Consider the following 25,702-nt stretch of genomic DNA (forward strand, 5'->3'; position numbering starts at 1 on the left):
CTCCCCCTGGGGTTATGTATCATATGGTCTGTGTCCACATGTAGTTTCTCCAGCTACCTTCTCATTAGATTCTAGTACTAAATCTGGGTTTTGCATTTTTGTATTATTTTTGTTTTGTTGTATAGGTTGTTAGCCACATATTAACCCCCCACCCCAATCTCCCATTCTCCTCTCTCTGCCGTCCTATCCTCTCTTTTGAAAAATGAACTAATGCCGAAAACAGGCAGAAACAGAGTGGTGACACCATTCAAAGGCAGGGAAGAGCCAGGATAGAGATCTGGTTCCAACATTCAGGCGCTAACTTCCTGTTGTGTGTAGGACCTGATAGACGTAAACACCATTCACTTTGTATCCCTTGTGCCTGGAGTACAGAATCATTCCATATGTGTTTGTCCTCTAGGGGGTTATGTATCATTTGGGGAGAAAGCATGTATTCTGTGAGGTTGTTAGGTGTATGTCCAAGTGTCATTTGCCAATACACTCCTGCTGTCTGCTTTGGTCATGTGATGTTATTCCCCCTCTCCGCCAACTCCCAACCATGCCCCTGAGGGTGGCGGGGTGGCAGCATACCAAAGAGATGTGCTGCAGAATTCCAGAGGCTGCCTGGGCCAGTTAGACATGAGGCAGCTGACCTAGGTCTTGAAGGAGTCCACAGTAGCTAGAAAAAAAGAGGGTCAGCTGATGCTGGAATGAAGAAGTCTGGGCAAGTCATAGAGACCTGACTGGAAGCTACAGCAGAGATGTTGGAATCAAGGAATGGAGATGTCTTCAGTGGACACTTGGTACCAGCTCTGAGAGCCCTGACTCCTGTTTCCTGCCACGATGTGGGTCAGATGTATGTATTCTTTATCACATCAGAAGGACAGTACTAGTGTGTCATTTCTTGTGAGCATCTTAATAAAGAAATATATTCATATTCCAATTGAAAAAAAAAAAAAAAAAAAAAACACAGGTACTCTCCTTAGGCAGAGCACTCTAAGGGCTCAGAGATCACTTCCTTTGCTGAGGCCAAAGTCCAGACCCTTTGGCGGGGGTGGGGGGATAAAGTTTAATCTTAACTCTACAGCCAGGAATAATTTTTTTTCTGATCCAGATGTTAATCTTGCCTTAAAAATTTCAGAGGAAATTTAAATTGCTCCTTACTTATTTTAAGATTTATTTATTTAGAGAGAGAGAGAAAAAAAAAAGCACACACAAGCAAATGGGGGGAGGAACAAAGAGAATCTCAAGCAGAATCCCCACTGAGTGCAGAGCCAGACTGGGGCTCAATCACTCCTGAGATCGTGATCTGAGCCAAAATCAAGAATCAGACACGTAACTGACTGAGCCCCCCAGGTGCTCTGCTCCTTAATTTTTTAAAAGCATTCTTCAATTATATGTACCTACTATAAATGAAGAAAGAATTTATCAAGATATCATCCATGTTTCTATCTTATTTTTCATGTACTATAAATTAGTGACCCTATATCAAGTAAGCTTATATTTTAAAATGGGATTAGTGTATTTATAATTCCAAACATACCATCAAACAGTGTATCTGTCTCCTGTGGAGATAATATAATGACTGAGTAGTAAAGAAGCAGAAGCTATGGTTTTATAGTTTTTCACCAAAAAAGGAAAGATACATTGTGGAGAATGTATTTTTTTTTCATGCCGTAAGTTTATTTACAAACATATTGAGTATGTTGTTGTTGTTTCTACCCCACTGCAGAGAATGTAAAACATTCATTCACGTAAAAGGCACAGGTGGCTCTTAACAGAATATATATAAGAAACTATCCCATATGAATGCACATTTACCATAATAGAATTAGATCAAAACAACGACCTATTTTTCACTCATAAACACACAAATTTGATGTTTCAATATACACTAATTCCTTTTTTTAAATATTCCTTTCTAGAGAAGAATGCTATTTATAAGTGTTCCTAATACAAAAAATCTATAGCCATGGCAACTGGTACCCCCTCCCCCCAAACAACCATTGTATGTCTGGGTATGCTAATAGAAAATTCATTGAAAACTAAATACAATATGAAGTAAGGGCAACTCCAATCAAAAGAAATCAAGAACTAGAGACGCTGATGCATCAACTCCTTCAGCAGAATAACCCAGAAAGGAAGTATCATTATCATTGCAACACTGTGTTCCTCATACATATTTTATGAACTAAGTTTTTCACACACTTTAGAGGTCAGCAGTGCATTACATTTTTGTCTGCTGCTTGATTTAACAGAATGAAATGCCCTAAAGGCATTTATTAAAACCAGAGGAAGAAAAAAATGCGATTACTGTTAACCTCTGCCTATAACTTACAAAGGTTTTCATAAAACAAGTATCAAAGTGCACTCCAATCACAAAGTGAAATATGAGCTGTCTGGTCACTTAACACTCACTGTTACTTAGCATTCGCACACTAACATTAAATAGGTTTGTGTCAGCTTAAACCATAGCCTCTGTGCTCCAATTTCCAACTTCCAGAGTCCAAATGCATTAATATTTTGTAATTACCAGAACTTGTAAAGGTTTATCTTTTAGCAAATACTGACCTGTTTGCTTGCTTGTTCTTCTAACTTACCTTATGGAGCATCAACTAGGTGTAAAGTGCAATGGAAATACCAGCTCCCCAAATATCACCAACACAACCTCTGTTGATATGACAATTCTGAATTTTTTGCTAACTGTGGGAAAGACTGACAAAGATTTCTGTGTCTCAGAGGGGAAAAGCAAGGTCAGAATTTATGGAGAATTTGAAGTTTGGTTTCGTTGGACCTTTCAGTGCAAGGGAATGATTGGGATTCTTTGTGCACAGACGGTAACATCACAGTTTAGAATTGCTAGAAACAGCAGGATAAGGATTTTAAGGCCAAAGGTTTGGGAGTTTGGGGCTTCAACAGTTGATCTTTCCCACTGAAGAATGGATGGGTCTTTCTGGAAGTTTCCCTGATCAAAAGGCTCCTAGAATAAAAAGATTATGCTAATGAAGGCAATGGAATAGTAAAATCTCGTTAAGTAGACAGTAAGCTACATTGTGAGGAGGTAGTTTGGTCTTCAGTGTCCTGCTAGTTGCTCAGGAAGGAACAAAGCTGTCTCTTCAGAGTCTCTAAAGTGGAACTATAGCATAAAAAAAAATATCCCTGGGTGTAACCAACTTACACAGATATACAAGATGAAAACTGAGACCTACATAATGGTCATTTAGGCATGGGGGTTCTAATTTTCATAATAAATGCATGTGTGCAAATGTATTCAGAGTCGAATTATATTTATTAACAAATGTCTTTGTGCTTTTAAAATAGAATCTGACTATATCACTTTGTTTTGTACATATCATTAGAATTATATCAATTGCATAAAATAATGTTTAAAATGCCCTGCTACAGAGAAACATATGAGAAAGAGAGTCAGGAAAAATTCACTGGCAAAGTAGAACAAAGAAAACGGATGTTAAGGAGAGTTTTGAAAATAAAGTGGGGAAAGTATCTAAAAGTACAGAGTCGATCACATATAGTATGTGCTACAAAGGCTTCCTACCTGAAGGAAAAAGCAGGCACCAGAGTAGAAATGAATACATTCATATGTGGGAAGATGGCAATCAGGAGATCAATGTTCTGAAGTGGACAGGCAGCCATTCAAGGGGCCTAATAATGTGAAACCTGTGACAGAACGAAGTCTTCTCAGACTCTCCAACTGCTGAAGAAGATTCTTTCTCTGGACCACATAGCTCCTTTTTGGTGCAGAAAAGGGGTAAGTGAATCGAATGATTGGGAAAATGGCCAAGTTGTGAATGTATTTACACAAGAAAAGGAATGAAAATAGGCACACAAGAGGAAAGAAAAGATCCTAAAGGCAGGAAAAGAAATATTGACAGAAAGAGAAGAGAAAGGGAAAAGGAGAAAGGAAAAATAGAGGAGAGAGCGTCAGAAATTGAAAGCAAATTTGAGAGCGAGCAGCGGTGGGCTCAAGGCTCAGAAGTGTTGGCGAAGAACCACAGCCAGGACAAGTGTGATCGGGAGAGAGGTCTAGTCCAGATTTTAGGCAGTTTTGCTATGTGATAGGTAGTGCGTTTTCACCCATGCTAACCCCAGCACATACAATGTATGCATATCACCACCAAGACAGGTCTTTCTTAAAAAGAGAACAATGTCCATGCAACTGACATTATAAGACAAGGCAAATCCCAATCAACCATTACTGAGCTGTTAAGGAAAATAAGGTCTGAACCAAAACAAAACACAACATTCTCCAAGACTCGGGCAAAGAAGAGCTTCTGAAAAGGCATTGTCAGATGATAAAGCTGGGAGGCAAGGGGAAAAGAACTCATCCACTGACTGTACGGCATGTGTCAAACACTTCATATTTTCCATTCCATTTTACTGTTTTCTCAGGGCCATGAAGTGAGTTTCACTATTCTGTGTTAGAGATGAGGAAACTAAGTCTCCTCAGTCCCTTAGGCAAGACATTATGCCACCCCAACTTGTCTCAGGTTGATTAACTTCTCAGAGAGACTAAACCTTGCCTGAAGACAAAGATAGGGGAGCAGCACTCTTCCTGTGAATTTTTAATTCACTACCCTCAATTTATGAGAATGTGTCAACTGCCAGAGTATAGCACATCTGTCTTACCTTCAAGCAACTTCTTTCGCTAAAAGCCATGAGTAGCAGATGAGACAGAGGCAATCAATAAATTGAAAGAGTGAAGCTTTAGTTTGTGGGGGGGAATCATTTCCAGTTTTAATCTCCCAGCTTCTTCCCTATACCCTCCTCCTCAACTTAAGCCCCCATACCTTGAGTTGGCAAGATGCACTGCAAGGCAGTGTTCATCCAGCACTGATAACACATCGAGGCAAGGAACAACATCTCGGGGAGGAAGAAAATACAGAAGGCACACTGAACCACAGTTTGAAGAGAGATTGTGCTGACAAGGAGTTCTAGAAAGTGAAAAACCTCACTAGTGATCACAAATCAAAGGGTATTAGGATAAGGCAGAAGGAGCATTCAATTCTCATAATGTAATACAGCCTTGGATAAATTTGACAGAATTACATATGTTAGTGGGACTTATAAATGTACTCATTATGGAGAAAAAAGTAAAGTTCACACTTTATTAAAGTTAGTCATAACCCAATTTGTCATCCCTGTAAATAACACAAATAAATATACAAATTAAATGCATGGCATTTTTTTTCTAAAAAAAATACACACACACACACACACACACACACACACACACACACACTAGTGGGATCATTAATTTCTTAAAAGTCCCCTATATAGCATTGCTTCATGGTATCATCTACTACCTGAAGTAGGAAAAGCTGTGTTCATTTAAATAAGAAAGTAAGGAAAAAGAAAAGGCACCACGGCTGAATCATAAGAATCATAAGAATAAAAGGAAAATGAGATGATTGCTGAGAGTGTTGGCAGGGATCATATTATGCAGGGTCTTGTGAGTCACTGTAAGGATTTGGGGCTTTATCACAGGAGCTGCAGAAAGACACTGTAGAGTTCTAAGCAAAAGAGTAACAACATTAGGCTTTTCTTTTGAAAAGATCATTCTGACTGCTTTATGAATAATGAATCACAAAGTGGTAAGAGTGTGCTCTTGGTGGGAAGCATTTAGGGGACAACTGCAGAGTGCCAGACAGAGGTGACAGTGGCTTGAACTAGAGATTTGCCCATGGAGATGGAGAGCAAATGACCTGAGAAAACTGATGGGAGGTTAGAATTCCGTAGATTTGGTGGTTTCGTGGATGCATGGGGTAAGAGAGGTGCTGCGAGTGGATCTCAGTGTTCTGGCAGGAGCAGCTGAATGGTCAGCGTGACAATATGCTGAGTAAGGAAATAGTGACAGGAGATCATTAGCTCCATTTTGAGAATGTTCAGTTTGAGGTAATTGAAAGGCATCCAAGTACAGCTATAATGTACATAAACAAGATCTTGTGTTCAGAGGGGAAGTAGACTAAAGATAGGAACTTGGAAACCATCCTCACCTACACAGAAAACGAACTCATGTCCATCGATGAGAGAAGCAGGGAGAGGAAAGAAGGTTATGGATAAGCCTGGGAAAATCCAACATTCATGTTTGAGGTTGAAGAGATTTTGGCAAAGCTGATTATGAGAAAGAGGATCCAGAGGCAGGAAGAAAAAACAGGAATCACGGAAACCACTGTGACATGTACTGTGGGTATTTTTCACATGTCATTTCTAATCCTTATATCAGGTATATAAGATTAAATGGAAAAATAAATGAATGAATACTCATAAAAATATCTACCCTGGAGAGAAATTAAGCCTAAGGACCTCCTATAAGGTGAATTCACCTCTAAAGTACTCCATGCTACCTTACGTTTTCCCCAAAGACTGTGGACAGCATAGCACCAGTCACTACTACATTGTAGAAATATGGAACCAGTTGACTGCTAAAAACATGAATTTTAATAGAACACAATATGGACTTTTAATCAAATATATTGAAAAGACAATGCTTCTGGGGGGAAAAATGCACTTCCTTTCCTTTCCTCCTATTTCAAAGCTAAAAATAATGCTTAAAAAATTTAAATTGTGGGAGAGCCTGGGTGACTCAGTCAGTTAAGCATCTGCCTTGGGCTCAGGTCAAGATCCTGGGGTCCTGGGATCAAGCCCTGAGTTGTCTCCCTGTCTGCTTCTGCCTCTCCCTCTGCCCCCACCCCTCCCCCACTTGTGCTCTCTTGCTCGTATTCTCTCTCTCAAATAAATAAATAAAATCTTTTTTTCTTAAATGTACTATGGTCAGCTAATCTTCGGCAAAGCAAGAAAGAATGTCCAATGGAAAAAAGACAGTCCCTTCAAAAAATGGTGTTCGGAAAATTGGACAGCCACATGAAGAATGAAACTGGACCATTTCCTTACACCACACACAAAAATAGACTCAAAATGGATGAAAGACCTAAATGTGAGACAGGAGTCCATCAACATCCTAAAGCAGAACATAGGCAGCAACCTCTTTGACCTCAGCCGCAACTTCTTCCTAGAAACATCACCAAAGGCAAGGGAAGCAAGGGCAAAAATCAACTATTGGGACTTCATCAAGATCAAAAGCTTCTGCACAGCAAAAGAAACAGTCAACAATCCCAAAGACAACCAACAGAATGGGAGAAGATATTTGCAAATGACATATCAGATAAAGGGCTAGTATCCAAAATCTGTAAAGAACTTATCAAACTCAACACCCAAAGAACAGATGATCCAATCAAGAAATGGGCAGAAAAAATGAACAGACATTTTTCCAAAGAAGATATCCAAATGGCCAACAGACCCAGGAAAAAGTGCTCAACATCGCTCAGCATCAGGGAAATCCATATCAAAACTCAATGAGATACCACCTCACACCAGTCAGAATGGCTAAAATTAACAAGTCAGGAAATGACAGATGTTGGCGAAGATGTGGACAAAGGGGAACCCTCCTACACTGTTGGTGGGAATGCAAGTTGGTGCAGCCACTTTGAAAACAGTATGGAGGTTCCCCAAAAAGTTGAAAATAGAGCTACCCTACGACCCAGCAATTGCACTACTGGGTATTTACCCCAAAGATACAAATGTAGGGATCCGAAGGGGTACGTGCACCCCAATGTTTACAGCAGCAATGTCCACAATAGCCAAACTATGGAAAGAGCCAAGATGCCCATTGACAGAGGAATGGATAAAGAAGATGTGGTATATATACACAATGGAATATTATGCAGCCATCAAAAGGAATGAGATCTTGCCATTTGCAACGACGTGGATAGAACTGGAGGGTATTGTGCTGAGCGAAATAAATCAATCAGAGAAAGACATGTATCATATGACCTCACTGATATGAAGAATTCTTCATCTCAGGAAACAAACTGAGGGTTGCTGGAGGGGTAGGGGGTGGGAGGGATGGGGTGGTTGGGTGATAGACATTGGGGAGGGTATGTGCTATGGTGAGCACTGTGAATTGTGTAAGACTGTTGAATCATAGACCTGTACCTCTGAAACAAATAATACATTATATGTTAAAAAAAAAAAAAAAGAAGAAGAAGAAGAAGAAGATAGCAGGAAGGGAAGAATGAAGCGGGGGAATCAGAGGGGGAAACAAACCATGAGAGACTATAGACTCTGAGAAACAAACTGAGGGTTCTAGAGAGGAGGGGGGTGGGGGGATGGGTTAGCCTGGTGATGGGTATTAAAGAGGGCATGTACTGCATGGAGCACTGGGTGTTATACACAAACAATGAATCATGGAACACTACATCAAAAACTAATGATGTAATGTATGGTGATTAATATAATAAAAAAATTAAATTGTGGTATCTAAACATTTCAATTATTTTCCACTGGTAGTTTTAATATTTTCAAAACCTTGCTTGAGGATGAGCCGAGTGAAATCTGAAAGCATAAGAATGGAAGGAAAAAAGGAAAATGTTACCAGAACTAGGTGCTGTAAACTGAGCAAGCAGAATGCTGCCTTTATATAATTGGAGAAAATACATCTTTACTTGAGGGCTTAGGACTGGATGACAGATAATAATGAGTCTTCATCTCAGCTTCCTATTTGTAAATCGGAAGTAGTATCACTTACAAGATAGGCCTCAGAGGGTCAAAACAAATGATATTGGTAAAACTGTAGTTAGTACCAGGCTCACAGAAAGTATTCAATAAATATTCATTCTTGGAAAGTCAAATTATTCAACTGAAGAAAAAAAATAAAGATTATCACACTGGCAAATAGAGAAAACAATGAATGAAGAGTACCCGGTCTTTTAAAATTCAAACAGGCTTTGTTGGAGACCTTTGTGAAGACCATCTTATATGGTGATTAAGAGCCACAACACCACCATCACCAGACTGCCGAGGTCAATTCCCACCTCTATCACCTACCGGTGTAGAACCTGGCTAAGTAGGTCAACCTTGCCCTGCCTCAATTTTCTTATCTATAAAATGTTAACAACAGTATCTACTTCACTGGCTTCTTGTGAAAATTAAATGAATTAACACATGTAATGTAAATATATGTGAAGTTAATAGATATAGAGCACTAAATACATTCCTACACAAGGCAAGTGCTCAAAAAGAGTAACCTTTTATTATCTACACCTATGGAACAGTAATTCTATGGCAGGATATGAGATATTAATTTCTACCCTAGTCCTGCTGGTACAGAAGAGAAAGAATGCAGATTTTCTCTTTTACCTTCACCTTAGAAGAACAGCCAAGACTTGTGTCCACAGTCTAAGTTCCTTATTACCTATGCCTTTGAGTCAAGTTTTTGACTGCCTTAAGATTCATAGGCATAAATGGAGAAAAAAACCCATTAAGCTCTTGGATAAGATTAAGCACACAAATGTCCATCAACTGATAAATAAAGAAGATGTGGTACATATATACAAGTGAATATTAATTAGCCGTAAAAAAGAATGAAATTTTGCCATTTGCAACCATGTGGATGGAGGTAGAATAATTATGATAAGTGAAATAAGTCAGAGAAATTTATTTTTTTTAATTTTTTTAAAGATTTTATTTATTTTTGCACGTGCACAAGAGAGCACCAGAGTGCTCATGTGCACAGCTGGGGGGGGCGAGGAGGCAGAGGGAGAAGCAGACTCCCTGCTGAGTAGAGAGCCCATGCTGACTCTATCCCAGGACTCTGGGATCATGACCTGACACTTAACCCACTGAGCCACCCAGGAGCCTTCAGTCAAAGAAATTTAAATACCCAGTGATTTCACTCATATGTGGAATTTAAGAAACAAAACAGATGAACATAAGGGAAGAAAAAAAAAGAGGGAGAGGGAGGCAAAGATAAAATAGCTTAACTATAGAGAACAAACTGAGGGTTACTGGAGGGGAAGTGGGCAGGGGGATGCACTAAATGGGTGATGGGTACTAAGGAGGGCACTTGTGATGAGTACCAGGTGTTACATATAAGTGATGTATATCTAAATCTATACCTGAAACTAATACTGTATGTTAACTGGAATTTAAATAAAAATTTTTAAAAAAAGTAAGTAAGTGTCTAGTGCTGGATACCTGGGAAAGAATGACATGACTCAGAAGACCAGATCTTCCTGAAGATCTGGAAAACAGAGGCAAGCTCTACAAAAGCCATACATTTATGCACTCGATGCATGCAGAAACCCAGATACAGAGGGAGTTGCTGGATGCTTTGGATTCTGAACACAATAGCAAGTGTTTCCATCTAATCAAGCTTGTTTTATATCCCAACTACCATGTCTGCCATATGTCTACGGCCAGATATGAGAATATCAGTGTCTCACAAAGTTCCCAACTGTGGCAATGGTGATAAAAATAGTAATTAACCTAGCTATTGCCATTTTGGTGCACCTAAGCCCTAAAATATCCTTACAGGCTAATGGAGAAAGAGAAGGAGCCAGTATTAAGTAATATAGAATTTCCTATCAACACCTTTGCATGGGGATTTGAAAACAGATTTAAAAAAAAAAAAGTTTTAATGACTTTCACTGTATCTGAGTTTTGTGGGTTCCATTCAACCAAATAAGAGTTCTGTTATGAATGCAGAGTACCAATTATATTGATCTAGTTGAGGTTGTTCTAACCTTGTTCTAAACTAATTGGACGCTGACTGTTTTACAATCCTTTTGGAAGTTGCACCTAAGGATATAATGAGTTTAATAAAAATGGTGCAATGTCACACACTTACTGATTGGGCATTTCTTTTTATCTAAGTGTGTGACATGAAAAATAGGAAATAACATGTCACTACTAAAATAAATATGTATTATGAGTTGAGTTGGGTATGAAAATCACTTCAAGGAACAAGGCCATAATATATAATCTGATGTCTATATTGAGTTTTAAGAGATATATGGACCTTCAGAGATACGTTCGTTAGATTACTCCTTTCTGCCTGTGGATGCCGCTGAGTAAGCATCATTGAAGTCTCCCCTCCCACCGCCGCCATGTCTAAGTCAGAGTCTCCCAAAGCGGAACAGCTGCGGAAGCTCTTCATCAGAGGTCTGAGCTCTGAAACAACCGATGAGAGTCTGAGGAGCCATTGTGAGCAATGGGGAACCCTTACGGACTGTGTGGTAATGAGAGATCCAAACACCAAGCGCTCCAGAGTCTTTAGGTTTGTCACATATGCCTCTGTGGAGGAGGTGGTTGCAGCCATGAATACAAAGCCACACAAGGTGGTTGGAAGAGTTGTGGAACCAAACAGGGCTGTCTCAAGAGAAGATTCTCAAAGACCTGGTGCCCACTTAACTGTGAAAAATATTTTTGTTGGTGGCATTAAAGAAGGCACTGAAGTACACCATCTAAAAGATTATTTTGAACAGTATGGGAAAATTTAAGTGACCGAAATCATGACTGACCGAGGCAGTGTCAAAAGAGAGGTTTTGCTTTTGTAACGTTTGATGGCCATGACTCTGTAGACAAGACTGTCATTCAAAAATACCGTACTGTGAATGGTCACAACTGTGAAGTAAGGAAAGCCCTGCCTAAGCAAGAGATGGCTAGTGCTTCATCCAGCCAAAGAGGTCGAAGTGGTTCTGGAAACTTTGGTGGTGGTCGTGGAGGTGGTTTTGGTGGGAATAACTTTGGTCGTGGAGGGAACTTCACTGGTGAGGTGGCTTTGGTGGCAGTCGAGGTGGTGGTGGATACGGTGGCCGTGGGGATGGCTATGACGGATTTGGTCATGATGGAAGCAGCTTTGGAGGTGGCGGAAGCTCTAATGATTTTGGCAATTACAAAAATCAATCCTCAAATTTCGGACCCCTGAAAGGAGGAAATTTTGGAGGCAGAAGCTCTGGCCCCTATGGTGGTGGAGGCCAGTACTTTGCCAAACCACGAAACCAAGGTGGCTAGGGTGGTTCCTGCAGCAGCAGGAGCTACGGCAGTGGCAGAAGGTTTTAATTACTGCCAGGAAACAAAGCTTAGCAGGAGAGGAGAGCCAGAGAAGTGACGGGGAAGCTACAGGTTACAACAGATTTGTGAACTCAGCCAAGCACAGTGGGGGCAGGGCCTAGCTGCTACAAAGAAGACATGTTTTAGACAATACTCATGTGTATGGGCAAAAAACTCGAGGACTGTATTTGTGACTAATTGTATAACAGGTTATTTTCATTTCCGTTCTGTGGAAAGTGTAAAGCATTCCAACAAAGGGTTTAATGTAGTTTTTTTTTTTTTTTTGCACCCATGCTGTTGATTGCTAAATGTAATAGTCTGATCATGACGCTGAATAAATGTGTCTTTAAAAAAAAGAGAGAGAGATGGACCTTCAAATATAAAATTAACAGATAAACTATATTTTGCAGTAAGTTTTGCGAAATTTCAATAATCCAAGTCATATTTGAAAATGTAGAAAAATGCCCTCCGGAAATCTTCAAATAGTTATACGATTGAGAACATTCACTCTATTTGCACACATCATTTATCATATTTCTACACATCCATTTTAAGAAGAATATTAAGAAAAAAAGTTTTCCCAACTAATCCCTTCGTCATCACACCATCATACATAATATACTGTTTCCCCTGCTTGGAATCAAGAATTCTGTGGTCTGTTCCCCTAAAGCCTACCTAAAATATTCTTTTGCTAAAAAAATAATAATAGTTTTTTAAAATGCAAAATCCAGCAACCTGTGGCCTAGCAGAAAAAAGAAAACATTTTTATTTGTTCTTCTCACATTACTATCTCCATACACTACATCACTCCCTCATGTGTCTCTCCAATCACCAATTTCTTCATGTGTATCTCTCAGACTAAAATATAAAGCTATAGGTTCTCTGATGTACCCCACCCTCTGGAATATTTTAATGACAATCTGCCGTTGAAGAACTTTCCACAGAATAAAACTTTTTGTACCTTATCTTGTCATTTGGATTAATGCAGTTAGTTTTAACATAAAAGTAAAGTGGTTTGGTTTCTTGGTCAAGAAGGTATATTTTTAAAATCTTCCTTTTTCTGTATAAACCCAGAAATGATAAATAATTTTAAAAAAGGTCTTTAGATTTTTTTTAAATACCTGCCTCTGCTTGAAAGGAAAAAAGAAAAACTCTATAGTTTAAAAAGAACAATATCTCTCCTAAAAAAAAAAAAAAAGATAATGAATGGGAGGAAAGAAAGGAAAGGGGAAAAGAAACAGAGAAAGGAAATAAGAAATTGAGAGAGAAAAAGAGAAGCAAGCAAACCATAGACCATTATACACAGAAATTGACCCAACCCAAGGCACACAAAAGAGAAATCTTTTCTGGAAGTTGAGCTCATAAAGTGTAATAATGAAGTTTAGAGAAACATCTGCACCATGTAAGTTGGTACTCAATATCTACAAATAAGAGGTTTTCCGTCTAAGAAAACAGAGATAAGAGAAATCTGTAAAGAGCTTTAAGGTATGTATCTTTGAAAATCCTCATAAATAAAGGTGTAAGTAGCATCCACAAATTAAAATGGGAAGTTGTAAAATATTAGACAGTCATTAAGTAGAGTCAAATATTTAAAAGGCCAACTTCAACTTAGAAAGAAAAAATGCTTATTAACATTTTTAAAAGATCTATATCAATTTCAATATAAAGATTTATTCATATATATATAGATATTGATATATATATTATGATTTATTGGAGTTAACCCAAGAAACAACAACGATAATACCATTTACAAATATTTTTAAACACACAAAACAATAACATTTATGGGGACATGTATACAGGAAAAATAGACAAACTTGCATGGGAATAATACAGGACAATTTCAGGAAAGTGGTGACCCCTGGAGTGGAAGGAACTGAGAACAAAGGTGAATCCACCTTCACAGTACCTAATTTATTCTTCATAAAGAGGAGACTTTGAAGCTAATATGGCAAATATTAGCATATTTTTAACCTTGGTAATATTCATGGGTCTGTTATTTTCTCTGCTTTTCTATTTACTTGGAATTTTAATAATGATTACATACCTATTTATGTAAAAGTTTTTACATGCACTAGAAACTCTGGGAACCGTTGAGGTTCACTCCTACATGGTTAGTCAGGGAGTCCCAAATACCACTGTGTATCTCTCTCAGAGGATTTAGTTTCTCTAAACCTCCAATCTCCTGCCTGGGGAGATTTATCCAGCCATAAGTACCTTTAAAGCCAGACACCTGTTTCCAGCAGAACACCTCCACCTTTCCGCCTTACACGTCTGGTGCCCCAGAGTCCAGAATATGATTGCTCCTGAAAGTGAATAGCCAGTTGTCTTGAGGACAGGTCTAGGCTCATCACATTACTGTGTGGAATAGGAATGGGTATCCAGGGATTTTAGCTTATCTTTTCAGCTCTTCTAAAGATCCCTCCATCCCCAGTTTTCATCACATCCTTCACCTCCATCTTTCTAGTGCCCTGGTTCCTCGAATTTCTGAGTTATTCCAGTTTTGACAGGTCAATCAACTGGCATTGGTGAGCAGCCCTCTGTCTTTCCTCAGATTTTAGCCTCTCCCACTCTGTCATTCCCACCCAGCTGTCCACTTCCTATCTTCAAAAAATGTAAGACCCTACCAACGCTCACCCACTGTTACCTGCCCCCTCCTTTCCCTGTGCTCTTGTGGACGTGTACCTTAAAAAAAAAAAGAAAAATGTAATTACTGTTACTTTAGAGAAATTTGCAAAGGAGTATAAATATGTGTTTTCACCTTTTTCAATAAAAAGTCACTTATTTTTCCAGTTTAAAGAAAAAGCATAAAATAAATATCTCTTTCATTTTTAAAGTAAAGATTTCCCAAGTAGTACTTATCAGATGCAAAGTTAAAGGAATTCTGAGATAAACCTTAGAGTAGGATATTACAACTCCAAAAAAGCCTGAAGTCCTTGCTAAGACTAGTCAAACAATGCTTCAAAGTACTGTATGTATGTGCTTTAAAGTAAAGAGGTAATTTAGCCCAGTAGGTACATTTTTAAATCTTTTACAGGAAGTACTCATGTTTAAACCCATTTCCTTTCATCCTGTGGGAGTATCAGGGTGTCTTATCAACCACTAATTTCAAACTAGTGGCTTATACACCTAAGCAGTCTTATTTGGCTTCTGTGTTTAAAATAAGTTTGAACATGCATTTAGGTTAGGCCAACGCTGGGCTGTTCGAAACAGATCCCATACTCCCTATTTTCACAACCCTCTTCTTGATTTACATATTTACATTATCTCCCTGGACCCTGTAGGTGATTGGGGTTTACAACAATCCTTGTATGGAATTTTCAGCAAACGGAAGCCAGGGCCTTTTAAATGAACCCAACTCTTAACAAAGATAGAACAAGTGTTAAGCATCAGCATTATAAAGAAATCTGAACTGATACCTACCTTTTACAGACTCTAACAAAATATCGAAGAAAAAATATGGGTTTAGTAAGTCACAAGAGAACCGCTTTCTATGAGTAGCGCTTCGGATGTTTTCAGAGGAATACAGAGCAATCCCTGACTCCCTTTGTTTTTAATCCAGATTAGCTAATGAGTCAGCATCAAATATTTATAAGGAAAACACTTCTTTATGTTGCTTGGGGAGTAGCCTAAGAGTTTCAGTTACAAATTGAACTTTCACCTTGAAATGTCTGCTACCTCAACTTGCAACAGCTGGGGGCAGAGGGGGGGGGTCGCTGTGCTCTGAGAAAAAGCCCGGCTAACAGAGCAAAGCCTAGTGCACACTCCATCTCAAGTTTTATGACTTCTTAATGGCTTGAATCACTTGTAGGTGTTTTTAATACCTGCTGTCAGTTTGGAAATGTTTCTCACTTGGCAACTGGATAAGGACAATAAACTTGTCAAGCAGGCAACTAACTATTCAATCTATTATTAAAAACATAAAATCCAAAGAAATGGAAAAGCTGTTTAGGTCTATAGCTTCTCACTAACACTTTTCATCCATAACGTCTTTTAAAAGCACTTCCTGAAGTGTATTCCCTTATTAAGAGAATTATCAGAGAATAAACTCTGTGGTAATAATCCAGTGCTCTTTCAAAGTAACAAAGAGGAGCAAGAAATATGAGAAGATGTTTATATTATGTGCTTTTAATAACTGCTGGTAGTCACAAACACATTATTTTAATTAAGGAAAGGCTTAGCAGAAACCAGTTATGGAAAGTATCTGTGGCTAACCCTTTTCTTTCCAGAAAAAAAAAAAAAAATGCAAAGATAAATACAAATGTTTGTTTCCAGAGAGAATAAATTCATTGAACACACAACTATCATTCCCAGACTCGGGTTTTATTTTGTTACTCCTGAAATAAACTTCCAACTCTCCTTTCACCTACTTAAATATGTACTTTCAAATAATTGAAATCCATTGAGTAATAAAATGGTACCTGGTGATATTGTAAGAATTACAATTAATAAGATCTCTCCATTATCATTCAGGAATAGAGTTAAGATACTTGAGAGACATTAACTCAGCAGAGTACATCTGTGGATATTAAATATCTAAGGTTCTAAAATCACTAGTAAGAAAATTTTCAATCTCTGGATTTTTGAAAGAGTTCAGTCAGATACATTTTATCAAAATTACTTACTGCACATGGACTAGTTCAATATGAACAAACACCTTATTCAATCTGAGCAGTTACCCGTTGGTTACCAATTACTTATTTGTAACAGGTTTATTGAGGGGGGTCAAAATCCAATGGATTATGAACATGAAATGATTTAATTTTTCCCATATCTATACTAGGCGTTACAAACTGGTAGCCTATAAACTTAAGCAGTACTTTGTTTTGCCTGTAGAGTTTAAAATAAAAGTGAATTTGAACGTATGTGAAGCATGCACCATCTTACTTGTCACTGTCCTCCATACTCTGTGGCAGGTAGAATTCAATTTTAAGATGGCCCCTGAATCCTCACCCACAGGGGCACACCCAACATATAAAACCTTCCTCTTGACTGTGGCTAGGACCTGTGAATATGATTGATGCCACTTCCACTGGTGAGTCACCATATATTGTCAAAGGTGAAAGTACTTCCCAGATTCAATTAAAGTTCCTTATCAGTTGACCTTAAGTTATTCTAAAGGACAGTATCCTGGTGGGCTTGACCTAATCATCGATGCTCATTCAGAGAGTGTCTTGGCCCTTCCTGAAGCAGCAGAGTTGCTTTCTGGCTGGCCTTGAAGAAGTACACAGTCATGCTGCGAACTGCTTGTAGAGAGGGGCAGCTGAGGGCCTGAATTCCACAACTGTAAGGAACTGAATTCTGCCAACACCCTGACTGAGGTTGGAATTAGATCCCGAGCTCCAGAGGAGAATGCATTCTGTCTGACACATTGACTGCAGTCTTGTAAGATCCTGAGCTGAGGACCCAGTTAAGTCATTCCCACACTCCTGATCCTCTGGAAACTGGGAGATAATAAACATGTACCGTTTTAAGCCACTAAATTTGTGAAGCAACAGAACCCTCACCTTGAGTCATACTTATCCCCTTTTCCATCTTTTTTTACACCTTAGAGTTTCTTTAATGTTCTCAACGGTTTCGGTTGCGAAAACTCAGTCCTATCTAGTTCACAGTTTTAACTTCATATCAATTTAAAGATCCTCCTCTCACCCAGTGCAAGTTACAGCTGTGGCCCCGCCTGCTTGAAGTAACGGGGGTAAAGTTCTTTTCTTTCCTACTCTTTTCAGGGTCTAGATTTCTGTATTGGGTTCTGTAAAGAGGAACAGGAGACCCAGAGATAGCATTATGTTGGTATACGTGGTGGGAGGTAAGATCTACTTGGTCTGATTTTACTCAGTCTACAAAAGTGGTGCTAATGCCTTTCTCAAGAATGTTCAGCTTCACTCCAGCCCTCCTCAGTTGCTGAGGATTCCCCCAAGAGAAGGGCAGTCGACCTCCCTTGGTCTCCAGCCAGTGGACTACACCCAAAATGCCTTGTCACTGAACCTGTCTGAAAGCCCAAGGTCCCTCCTCTAACCTCCAATCCCCCACGGGGGAGACCTGCATACTTCAAGGTCCACTGCGATGATGTCTGAGGATTGTGGAGAACTGGAAAGGGATGAGGTTACCCCCAACTCCTGCCACGTTACTCTGGAATACCTTCAAGCTCTGCTGGAAAGCTCCTTTAATTCTCCTGCCGTCAGAAATGTGTAAGAGGGAACTAGTGTTTAAATTCATCAATGCCCTCCCACTTCAGAGGACCCCCTATCAGGCTCTCTCACAAAATCAGAGAACAGAACCGGGTTTGGTCTACACAGACTTTTGTTCAGTATTCATCCAGCCAGAGAATAAAAGGGAAGATTCCTTTTTTGGACCCAAACACTGTGTATCATTGGTACCTTCCATTAGAATTTAGAGTACAAGAGACTTTTTCCTCAAATTTGAGCTTTAGCTCAACTTCCTGGACCAAAGGAAAAGTCTCACATCTGCCGCATAGTTAATTTATCCAAGACAGCAAAACAGCTATATAAGGAGAGAAAACTGTAAAGCTTTAAAGACCAAGCACCATCTACACTCTTTCCCTCCCCCCACAAATAAATTTGTTTATTCACCATTCATAGAACAAGCTGTCAAAAAATTTCCATCAGTTTTTCCCTCCTACCAGCTTCACCAAAAATGGAAAAGAAACCCAAGCTCTAGGTTTGATTCTGCATACAGTGAATTCTCAAACTGTACCAACTAGACTGAGACCCATTCACAAAAAAAGCAAAAGCTTACTCCAGGTCTTTGTGGATATACCACCTTATTGATCTCAGGCCTCAGCCCACCTTCTGTGATAACTCCTAGAAAGTTCTACATTAACCCTGCAAAGCTGCACACCCGCTCAGGAAAGCATACATTTTCAGGGCTTTTTTTCTTTTTTTTTTTAATTAATAACTTTATTTTTAGAGAAATTTTAGGTTCATAGCAAAACACAGCCAAAAGTTACCTGGAGTTTCCATATACCCCCATCTGCCCCACCAACACACAACCTCCTATACTACCAATATCTGCCACCACAGTGGGTACATTTGTTACAGCTGATAAACATGCACTGACACATCATCATTACCCAAAGTCCATAGTTTACGTTAGACTTAAGTTGTGGGTGTTGTACATTCTTCAGGTTTTAACAAATGTATAATGATATATAATCATCATAGTATGGACCATAATAGTTTCACTGCCCTAAAAAGCTATGTTGACACATAATTACACAAGTCCACAGTTTATATTAGAGTTCACTCCTGACGTTGCACATTTTAGGGGTTTGGACAAATATATGTCATGTATCCATCATTAAAATATACAGAATATTTTCACTGCCCGAAAAATTCTCTGTGCTCTATCCACCCCCCAACCCCCGCAACCCCTGATCTTGTCTCCATAGTTTTGCCTTTTGCAGAATGTCATATGCTTGGATTCCTATAGTGTGTAGCCTTTTCAGATTGGCTTCTTTCACTCAGCAATATGCATTTAAGATTCCTCCACAGTTTCTAATGGTTTGATAGCTCATTTCTTTTTAGTGCTGGATAACTGTCCATTGTTTGTGTATATCATAGTTTATCCACTCACCTAACTGAAGGATATCTTGGTTGCTCTCAACTTTTGCCACTTGAGAATAAAGCTGCTATAGACATCTGTGTGCAAGTTTTTGTGTGGACATACGTTTTCAGTGCATCTGGGTCGGTACCCAGGAGCAGGACTGCTGGATGGTAAGGCAATGTTAGTTTTGTAACAAACTGCCAAACTCTCTTCCAAAGTGGATATACTGTGTTTTATTTCCACAACAATGAATGAGAGCTCCTGTTGTTCCATATCCTTGCCAGCGTTTGGTGCTGTCAGTGCTTGGAATTTATATCATTCTAATATGTATATAGTGGTATTTCATTGTTATTTTAATTTGCATTTCCCTGATGACATATGATGTGAAGCATCTTTTCATATGCTTACACTCCATCTGTATATCCTCTTTGGTGAGGTATCTGTGAAGCTGTTTGACCCATTTTTTTAATCAGGTTGTTTTCTTATTGTTTCGTTGGAAGGGTTCTTTATATATATTTGTATAATACCCTGTATTAGATGTGTCTTCTGTAAATATTTTCTCAGTCTGTGGCTTGCCTTCACATTCTCTTGACATTGCCTTTTACAGAGCGGAAGTTTTTAATTTTAATAAACTAGCTTATTGTACAGGATGGTGCCTTTGATATTATATCCAAAAAGTCATTATCACACCCAAGGTCATCTAGGTTTTTTCCTATGCTAGCTTCTAGGAGTTTTATAGTTTTATACAGGTAGGTGGCTTTTTTTGTCCATTACTAAAATAACATCTAGTACACAGTAGACACTCAAATTTTTACTGAATCAATTTACTTGTTTATGTATTTGGTGTACTTGTGGGTAGTATAATAATTTGTTTTTTGCCTTAGGTTTCTGACAAGGAGTTTCAAAAACTCTTAGAAATTCCTGAGTGATGGGAGTCTTTGCAATGCTAATCAGGTGATTCCTGTGGACCGCTAGGTAGCTTCAGGATGGAGCTGGTCACCAGAAAGTCCAACCAAATAATTACAGGGTTGAACTTTCAGCCCTGTCAATCTCCAGGGAGGGGTGGGAGACTGCAGACTGAGTTCAATACCTTGGCCATTGATTTAATCAATTGTGCCTTTATAGTGAAATTCAGTGGTACTTTTTCCTGATTGGTGATCACACTGATATGCTGGGAGAGGGAACCACCTCAATTCTTCAGGTAGAAGGCACTGAAGCTCAGTATTCAAGATCCTCTCAGACTTTGCTCTATGTGTATGCCATATATATATATATATATATACACACACACATATATACACACATGTATATATGTGTGTGTATATATATATATACATAATAAGTCTAATGCTTTCCTGAGTTGAGTTGTTCTAGTGAATTATCAAACTTGCACTTGCACTTGGTTGTGGGAACTCCCTAATTGGTAGTCAGTTGGTCAGAAATGTGAGTGGCTTCAAGACCCCGGAACTTGTGACTGGATTCTAAAGTAAGGGTATCTGAATAGGGACTCTATCCTCAAACCCGTGGATCTTGATCCTAATTCTGGGTTGTCAGCATCAGAAGTGCACTGAACTGCTGTTCCCCAGACGGGACTAAAACAGAATACTGTGTATAACAAACCATTTAATTGCATTTCCACAAGTGTGTACACTGTATTTGTCTGGTATCAACAACCAAGGCCCAGTCTCAATCAAACTGCAAATTCTCACAATTAATGCATGGAATAATTTTTAAACTAACTGTACAATAAAATGACAAATAGGAGCCCAACCAATGCATTGATTTTCTCCATGCTGCTGAATGTTTGTCCTTATTTACTTTTTAACCAGTGACCTACGTATATATATAGGTCTCTGAGTAATGTCATCAAATAAAATTTTATGGACATAAAAATAGAACTGAGATGCCAGGAACTACAACTTTGAAATGAATTGATTAAGGTAAATCAAGCCATCATTAACAGTAACTGAAATACATTGTCACTACATCAGTACATAATGGGACACTCGTTAATTTTATGCACTCCATGAAGAGTATATTCAAATAATTTCCAGCCTAGCAGGTTAAGTAAATTAGGCAAAACATCAGGAAAGCATTAAAAAAGCAGGTGACTCCTATTACACTGGTTTTTCATAAGCTGAGATAAGGATCTACAATAGAGGCAATCAATTATTTCAAAAGAAATTCAAATTCAAAAATCAATAACTGGCTTTCTTTGCACAAGGGGAATATCTAATAGCAGCAATCAGTAACTAGGGCAACTTCTAACCTGATACATTTAGCCAAAATGATTTCAATTTCTGTCTCCAAGTATGTTTTAGTGCTTCTATTCCATCGTATTACTTCGAAATTTTTCATTAGAGATTCAAGGCTTTTCAGAACTGAAAGTCACCATAGAAATCATTATGAGATAACATCTGCTGGAGACACCTTATGAAGTTAAATTTGAATTTGGCTTGAATATGTAATATGGATGATTGTTATATTACACTAATCCTCTTGCTTAATGAAAGCAAAGTGAATAAATATAGGTGTTGTGTTTCACTTGTAAGGACTATAAGAATTTAGGATATTTTAGAAGAGCTGGGCAGATTTTATCTTTATCCCATCAAATATAAAAGAGATTTGTTAGCAAATCAATAGTGCAAAGGAAGAAAAGGTTTCTTCTACTGGAGAGTAAAGGACTACCACTGTTTCAATCACCACTTTAACAGCAGTGTTGGCATTCAATAATGAACTGTTAATTACAAATGATTGCTATCTGTATGTAAAAACAAGTTCTCAAGATAGATATAGCCCACCCCTTCCTCCCCGAGAGCCATCAACAAAATACCTCTGTGCCCTTGAACCTAACAAAACTAAATTACATTTTTAAAATATTCTATAAATTTGACTCTTCATAAAGTCAGATTACCCTCTTGGCCACTACAAATTAAGAAAGTTTTTTCAGTGTGTGCAAAGAACTAACTAGCTTAAAATCTCTTGATTACTATTCTTTCAGGGGAAGAATTTTAAGGAAAAAATTTTTTTAAAGAATCTAGAAATGAGCCCAAACTAATTAATCCCAGTCCCAACATTATACTTAAAATTCTACATCTTTCTACCTTTTCAGTAAAGATCATTGAAAGAGTTCTGAAAATACATAAACAAATGAATACATACATTAAATAATTGAAATTGCCAAATGTAAGTGCTACCTGCTAGAAAAGCAGATTTTAAATTGTTCCGTGTGTAACAGGATTTCTCAACCTCAGCACTATGGACATTTTGGGCTGGAAAATTCTTTGTCATGGAAGGCTGTCCTGTGCATCCTAGGATGTTTAGTAACATCTCTGGTCTCTGCCCACAACATGCCCTCAATTCCCATGCCCTACCTCAGTTGTGACAACCAAAAATGTCTGCAAACATTGCCAAATGCCCCCTGAGGGTGGGGACAAAATTACTCCCATTTGAGAACCACTGGATAGTTTGTTGAAAATATTGTTGAGACCCATCCCCCAGCAATTCTTCCTCCCCAACCCCCACAATTCTGATTCAGCAAGTCTGAAGAGATCTACATGTTTGTTTGTTTGTTTGTTTTACAACCACTCTGCATTTTTCTTATGTGGGTATTCCCGAACCCCATTTTGAGAGCCACTATGTATTTATTTGCCAGCAACATCACAGGGATAGGCGAGGCATCCACAAAGGCGGACTACGTGTTCAGTAATCTGACCTCAAAAACCCTTCTGACTGTCCAAAGCTGAGAGCCAGAAGGAGAACCACCAATGTCCTATTATTAATCATAAAACCATGTATCTTTTTGAGCCCCACTTTATATAGAATGTTTTCATGAGTTCTGGATTCTCCCAACAATCCTCTGAGGGAGATAGTAAAGATATTTTACAAATAGGCTTCCATAACCATTTCTACCTCATTAGGATTTATATATCTAGTTTCTGATCATGAATAACAGCACAACAAAAGCTAATCAACTCTTTCAACTCCATGGCATCCCTAGAGAAAACAGATTCAGGGTTGTCTTATTTAAAATTATACACCTAAAATCTACCAGGATTCAAAGCTTGGGATTTTTCATATGGAAAACATTTTTTTTCATGATCCACATACCTCTTTCCCTCAGTGGGTATAACTGGATCAAACAGATCAGTTCACTATAAATTGGGCATTAAGGAGTTCTATACTCTTAGCTACACTTATCACTAAAATTATATGTGAACATGTGCAAAGTGTTTTGACTGAATTTTTGGATTTTTTTCCATCAAGTAATTTACCAATACAGTAGTCATTTCAGTGAATGTCCCACCTTCCCTGAAAGCTGAATTATACGTTTTTGTTGTTGTTGTTTTTAGCAGTCATATGACTCCTTATCTAGCTTCTGGTCAGATAAATTCTCCTTTCCCATGGTCTACTGTCAAACCTATCCTGCACTGTGCTACTGACTTTTATGAACTAAATACAAGAGTGCAGAGTTATTGCTGCCAAATTTATCTTCTTGATTCAACCCAAATGTCCATTCTATATAAACCAAATAATCAAACTGGTGATAAGGCTAGATGTAAATTCCTGCACAAGCCTGATAGAACCTCTATCTTTCCCTTTAATCTTTCTCCCAATCATTATTAAGAGATATTTATACTTCTGAGATCCTCTGAGCAAGATGAAATCATAAGGACATGTCAGGTAAATGGAACAGCATCATAAATAAGTGAATGGATCAGCCCAGAGTGTATTGGCTTTCAACAGAGCCCACTAAATAATGTCCAAGGACATGGTATTCAAGTATCTCCCTACCAGCTTTCAACCTCTCTTTTCAGGCTCACCTCACCTTGATCTTCATCCTCTATGCTACACTATTAGCCAAAAGGACTGCATCTATTAACTGAATTTCACAGGATGTCTTACCTCAAGTCTTCTCCTCACTCTCTTGATTCTTCCATTCCTGAGATTCTAACTTTGCCAGGTTGAGATTCTCCTAATCCTTTAATGTCCAACACAACCATCTCCTCCATAAAACCTGACATCATTACCACCTTCATTACCCAACTTTTTTGGAAATAAGTTTTTCCTACTGAATTCTCACAGTAATATATGAATACATCAGCCTTAAGGTATTCATCAATTGCTAATTCCCTACTCATAGGTCGCCACCACCTAATACCTAACACAATGTTTCTCACTTGGGAATTCTTTGTTAATGAACAAATTAATATTATACCTCAAACTTGAAACTTCTATGTGAAAAGTAGAAAAAGGTGGCATCTAGAGGCAACACAAATTAGGAGTAGGCTTAAGAGTAAAAATAAGAGTGAATAAGAAAATATTTCATAAACAGTCTTGCATTGAGAAGGAATAGCAATAAAAATATGCCTCTTCTAACCCAAATTTTAAAAATGAGATTAATCAGTCTAATGGGCTTCCATAACCATTTCTAGCTCCTTAGGATTTTCATTTCTAGTTACTATGATCATGAATAACAACCTAACAAAAGCCAATCAACTCTTTCAACTGTAGGGCATCACCAGGGTAAATGGAGTCTGATTTCAGAAATGATGCAAAACCTATAGTGGCTACAGATGCCAAAGTAGGTTTGGGCCAAAATAGCAAATTACTTAACCAGTCCTCAGGTCACTAATTCATTTCAAAATGATTTGACCTGGAGTAAGCCTGGTGAGCCTACCTCTACCTGCACTAGATAAAAACTACTTGGAGGGAGTAGGCAATTGATTCCCCAAAGGACTCTAATAAAAAACAACTTAAGTTAGAGAAAAGAAAAGAAGAAGCTCAGCACTTGAGCCACAAATTATTTATGTGCTTCCATCATGATTTCTGAAATACAATTTAAGTTGGGAAAAACTTCTAAGTGAAAATTTCAATTTTTTTCCTAGAACCAATAGAGTAAATTTACCTGTAATCAAATATATTTTACCAAACATTTTTACTGCAAAAATAAAAAATAAAAATTTGCTTAAGTAACCTAACCATATGCTCTTCTTAAGCAACAATCAAATGGTAAAATTCTAGTTTGAACAAGAGTTTTTAGAAACCTTCTACATTCACTTCAATGGGATAACTATTTTATCAAAATTAATTGACACAAATATGCATTACAAAATATAGTAACAATTCCCCACCACCATACTTTATTATTACATATATCTGAATATACATACATATATACTACATACACACATATATATATGCACACACTAATGTCAATGTGATATTATATAAATAACAAATGCTT

The 25,702-nt window shown here is 38.1% G+C and overlaps 1 pseudogene; it reads left to right on the forward strand.

Moving 5' to 3' along the window:
* Positions 1-10,943: 10,943 nt before the first annotated feature.
* Positions 10,944-12,100, forward strand: LOC114209063 (heterogeneous nuclear ribonucleoprotein A1-like; annotated as a pseudogene).
* The last annotated feature ends 13,602 nt before the right edge of the window (positions 12,101-25,702 follow it).

The sequence above is a fragment of the Eumetopias jubatus genome, unplaced genomic scaffold (genome assembly GCF_037043125.1).
Source record: "Eumetopias jubatus isolate StellerSeaLion01/CBP00866 unplaced genomic scaffold, mEumJub1_p1.0 scaffold_1, whole genome shotgun sequence".
NCBI classification, from domain to species: Eukaryota; Metazoa; Chordata; class Mammalia; order Carnivora; family Otariidae; genus Eumetopias; species Eumetopias jubatus.